The sequence below is a fragment of the Chrysochloris asiatica genome, unplaced genomic scaffold (genome assembly GCF_000296735.1).
Source record: "Chrysochloris asiatica unplaced genomic scaffold, ChrAsi1.0 scaffold00092, whole genome shotgun sequence".
Lineage (NCBI taxonomy): Eukaryota > Metazoa > Chordata > Mammalia > Afrosoricida > Chrysochloridae > Chrysochloris > Chrysochloris asiatica.
In genome coordinates this window covers 5,103,770-5,109,513 of record NW_006408610.1, presented here as the reverse complement: position 1 = coordinate 5,109,513, position 5,744 = coordinate 5,103,770, and positions in this window count along the sequence as shown.

The window sequence follows — 5,744 nt, the reverse complement described above, 5'->3', positions numbered from 1 at the left end:
GTGGGACAGAGGTAAATAATGATGTATGTACAACCCTGGAACAACAGGGCTCTGGGATGCAGGGATTGAGGCATGGTTGGAATGGGTAAAAGTGGGGAAATAATGTTAGCATACTTGGCTGTCTTTTGAATCTTGTTTTCCCTTGCATACCATTGTAAAATAGATACTTGATGGGGACAGAAAGGAGTAGCCAGAAGTATCATCATAGAAAGCTTTTAAGTCTGTCTACTGTGATGAGGTATTCTGCTCCCGTAAAGATTTACAGCCTCAGAACCCCTATGTAGGGTCACTATGAGTTGGAACCAACTCCACGGTACTTAACAACAACTGCCTATAACTGATTGGAATACCTAAACTAGGGCTAGAACTTGCCCAGTGAAGGAGACTTCCTGCAGAGCCTCTGCATTGCATAAGACCATAGGTGGAAGCCTGAACCCCAGAATCTTCTGAGGTGGAAAATCTCCACTTGAAAGGACAAGCAGACAGCCTGGAGCAACTAGAAGAATAGAAGATACTTCTTGAAAAAAAGACCAACAGGAAAAATACAAAACAATAACGGCAGTTCAACTGACTACTACAAGAACAAGCAAGTTGCCTGCCAGGAGACATCAAGGCAAGCGGTCGGGTTCCCTCAGGGCAAACCCCCTTACAAGACTAAGACTCAATGGGAATACATGAGCAGATATGCGCTCTGACTGATGACCATGTTGGTCATCGGTAAAGGGAAGTGAGGGAAAAACAGCAATGCAGCTGCTAGTTAAGCCCTACCACGTTCATTCAATAGACACCTGTGAACCCGGCTGGAGACCTGGTTGGTCAGCAATATGGCAAGACTTGGGGACTCCTGAACTCAGAGTCAGTGACATATCCACAGAGGACTAGAGTGGACAGTGAAGCATCCATCTGATAAGAAGGGAGGGCATATGCATAAGAACACTCACACTTGCAGATAATACCCACTTGACCTGGCTTCAGTGGCTGGATGATCAGAACTCAACTAGAAGAAGAAGAGGAAAAAAAGAGTAATCTGATACAATTTGATGAACTTAACCTACACCTATGGATGCAGTAGCTCAAAAGAAGGAACAAATCTTTACAGCGAGCATCATTCCCACCTCTTCGATATACAGGGTAGTCTGGGATGGGTAACTTGGACATTGGCTACCCAAAATGGGAGGGGGGGGGCTATGAAGGCAAGAAGTGACTGGGTTACAAGCTTTCAAGAAGGAGCCTAGATCCAGAGGGCCCAGAAGAAGGTAGAATCTCCACTGAGTAGTATCCAATCTGTCTAGGTAGGACTGATAAAAGGAGATGGGGATAGGACTCTTGTGGTAAATAGTGAATAATTGCTATCAGGACTGACTGTGAGGGTTGGAAATGTAAAGGTAGACATTTTGTAACAAAAGGAGGGGAGTGGTTGACTTTGTAGTCCAGGAGCAGAGGTCCTGTCAAGGGAGAAGAGCAGAGTGCGGGACCCTACCAATGATGCCAGCGATGGAGGCAGAGACGATGACGTGGAGAGATGGAACAGCTGGGGACTGTAGACCCAGAGAGGGAGAGGGGCTGTGTGCTGACAACCGAGAGGCAGGCTTGTGGGGTATTCCTTTTGGTTGCTCGATGATGCGTGGTGGGGATTGTAACCATGGCAATGAAAGGATATACAATAGGATGAATGAAAGCTAATGTTCTCCCATGTAAACTATCACATAATTCATAATAAAACATTAAAAAAAAACCAAAACTCCTTTGTGCAAATGTCTTGGTCTTTTTCTCACTAATGCAGTTTTCAATTTCTTTAAAACTTCTTCCTAGGAAGCTCCCAAGATCATTCTATATCCTTTGAGAAAATCTGTCAAGGTTACTCCTTTGGACTACCACAAAAAAACAGTTCCCATAATCTTCTGAAATAATCATTCTGCCTTGAATTGAACTGGAAGATCCTCTCAGACGTCATTCTTTTGATTGCACTTTGCTTCCTGGATTATATTGGTAAATCCAAGATTTTGTCCCCAGTTACAATTTCTCCTATAAAATCATTTTTATTAGCTTTGGTTTTGCTTAGAAGACTGATGGAAAGAAAGATCAATTCTTTGAGCTAGCTGGTCTTTCTAAAACACGTTGACACTCACTGAAAGCTTGCTCTAAAGATTGAGAAAATGATCTTACCATGTTAGTGGCTTTTTTTTAAAACTGGAGGATCACTTTGAGGAATATTCAGGTCACTGCGAAAAACTAAGACTCCAGGGAAGTTTTTACAAGTACCACCAACTCAGAACTCCTGGTTTGGTGCTGTAAGATCAGTGCTGGACTGTGAACCACAAGATTGGTAGTTCAAACTCACCAGCTGCTCCTTAGAAACCCTATACAGGGTCCCTATAAGTCGGAGCCAACTCAATGATACTTAACAATAACAACAGCAACCAACTCATGAAGGCCACTGGACAGCAATTTTTTGTGGCATCAGCAAAGAGCAATAGGGCTAATAGAAACATGTGCTCCTTGTTGAGGTGTGATGCAGAGCTGGGTGGAAGCATTTGAGAAAACTTTAAAAAGGAATGGTTAGCAGGTAAATGATTTGGAAAAGTAGAGGTAGAGGAAAAGTCTGTTGCAATTGAATTGGCTTAGGCTTGAGGGAAGAATGGAGTCATAAACCGGGGGCCCTGAGGTGAATTGTGGCACGAGAGGGAGACTGAAAGGGTCCGGAGGGCAGTGGCTGCTGGGTGGGGATGGTCTCACTATAAAACCTCAGATGAAGACAACTAAAAAATGCTGAGACTAAACTCAGATTCCTAAAAAGAGCAAAATGGTGGACTGACAGAGACTAGAGGAACCTCTGAGATGGATGCCTGAATTTATCCTTTTAACTTGACACTGAAGCTACTCCCAGAGGTCTGCATCCAGCCAAATAATAGATTGGCTTATAAAATAAACAATATCACCTGTGAGGAACGTGCTCCCTAAAGCAATCAGCTATGTGAAGTCAAACATAATAAAAAAATAAAAAGAGAGCGCGAGAGAAAGCAAATCATGTTCTTTTTAAATGTTCTTCAAGTTTGGGAAGCAAAATGAAATTTGAAGGGTCAAGAGTCAGGACTGGAAGGGGAATAGGGTAAGGTTCCCCAATGGAAAAAAAAAAAAAAAATTAAGCTTTTATTGTGAATTTAGTGATAGTTTACATGGGAGAACACTGGTTTCGCCTCAATCTATCATATTGTGCTTCATTGTAATGATTATAATCCCTTACATGCATCATCGGTTAACATTATTTGCTTCTAGTTTCTGTTTTGTTTTGTTTTTGATGTACACAAAAACATGCAGGAATATATAATCATTTAAGCAACCAAAAGGCACATTCTGCAAGCCTGCCTCCTAGCTGCCAGCACACAGCCTTTTTCTTTCCTTGAGTCTAGAGTCCTGAGCTGCTCCCTGTCTTCATGTCCTCATCTCTGCCTCCATCTCTGGTGTCACTACTTCTCTGGATAGGGTCCCATGTTCCGCTCATACTCTTCTCTCTCTTTTTTTGCAGTTGAATCTTTATTTTAAAGTCTACCAACTTAGCACTTTCCACCAACTTGGGGAGCTGAAACTTTCACAGGCTTCACAATCTTTTGTTTAGGGGCTACCTTTGTGGGAGCCTTAGCGGCAGCCATTGCTGTGTTTTTAGATGCTTGCTTAGCCTTTTTAGCTTCCTTGGCAGTCCTTATGGCCTCTTCTCATTGAGCCTTTCTAACTTCTGGCTTCTGGTTTCTCTTGGCCATTATATCAGGAAGAGATGCAGCAGTAATGGCCCTCTGGAATTTGACTGCACAGCGGGTTCTTTTCCTTTAAATTTCTTCTGATTGCCCCTTTTTGTGCTTTTTTCTGTAGAGGACAGTCCAGTTTATCTGCCGAGGATTCCTCTTAGAAAGGAATGCAGACTCACATTTTGCATTAAGAAAATGGAAAGCTTTCCCATCGGTCCTGGCATAGTGTCTCCCGTGTCCATGATATATTTTGTATCCGCTGAAACTGCACAGTTTGACCTTCATGGCTGCGGCTCCCGAGAAACCCATACTCTTCTCTCTTGATGGTCCTAGGGTCTCTGTTCCTGGACTATAAGATTAATGACTCCCCCCCCCCCTTTTGTTATACATCATCTATCTTTATAGTTGTGACACTCGCAATTAGTCATGGTAACAACCACTCACTACTGAATCATAAGAATCTTATTCCCATCTCCTTTCACCAGACCCATGTAGAAAAAGATGAAAATTATTCAGTGGGGATTCTATCTTCCCCCGTCCACTCTGAAACGAACCTCCCTCTTGAAAACTTGTAAGCCAACCACTCTCCCAATGAAATTTTTGTAGGACAGCCCTTACTACTTTGAAGAATGACTGGGTACATTGTCATGATGGAAAAACTTCTCAGAGACATTTTCATGGCTTTTTTTCTCACCAACGCAGTTTTTAGTTTTTTTCACAATCCTCATAATAAGCCCCAGGATTGTCCTGTGTCATTTGAAAAAATTCTCTCAAGCCGCTGTTTTGATTGGATTTTTTAAGGCACCCTCACGAGACTAGGACAAATGTATTACTGACAGAACTTGTCTGCACCCGTCTCCTGGCTGCAGAGACATGTTTAAACATGCTTTGTTTGGAATAAACCCGTCTATGTATGAACTGGATACTAGCAATACTTTTTGACTCACCCTTGTATTAGACTTGGGAAGAAATTAGACTCCTAAAACTCCTCTAGTTTAGTTGTATTCCATCAAGTAGATTGGTGGTGGTGTGCTGTGGGGTCGGGTCTGACTCATAGTGACTCTGCATAGGGTTTACGAGACTATCGGGCAGTGTTTTCGTTCTGCTGTGCATAAGGTCGCTATGGGTCGGCACCAACTCGATGACACCTAACAACAACAACAAACCTTTACAGGAGACGAAAGCCTCACCTTTCTCCCATTGAACAGCTAGTAGTTTCAAACTGCTGACCTTGAGGTTAGCAGATCGACTCATAACCACTGCACTACAAGAGCTCTTTATCAAGTTCATCCTACTTTACAGGTGAGGCAACTGAGTCTAGGAAATTTAAGTGACTCTTCAGTGGTAATGATCAGAACCAGGCATAGGCTCTGCTCTGTTCAGTCTACTTTTCATTTCTCTCAGCTCAAGCATCAGGAGTTAGTTCACAAATGGTTAAAGCAACATGGCTAAGAGAAGAGTGTGACTAGACCATGATGTCACTATGTGGGTGTGCCTCACACGGGTGACACTGTCAGAGGAGATGACACCAAAAACACTGTCTTTGAAATTTAAGACAGTATTTCAGCAGAAATTTATTATTTTTATTAAAATATGGGTATCCCTGAAACTAGTTATAACAACAAAAACATTTTTCGGAACCCATCTTTTGTTGTTGTTGTTAGGCGCCATCAAGTCAGTACTAACTCATAGCAACCTTATGCACAACAGTATGAAGCACTGTGGGCCCAAGAGTCTCACAATCGTTACTACACTTGAGTACTTTTGCTGCTGCCACTGGGCCAATCCATCTTGTTGGAAGCCCAGTTTACATGGATCAATGTACCTAAAAGGCTAAAATTCTATGCTAACTTACTGTTTGAACCTTTTTGCTCTTGTGACGTGGCACCTCAGGATAAACACAGGACCGCAAGGTCGGCAGTTCAAACTCACCAGCTGCTCCTAGGAAACCCTATGCAGGATTGCTATGAGTCAGAACTGACTTGATGGCACTTAACAGCA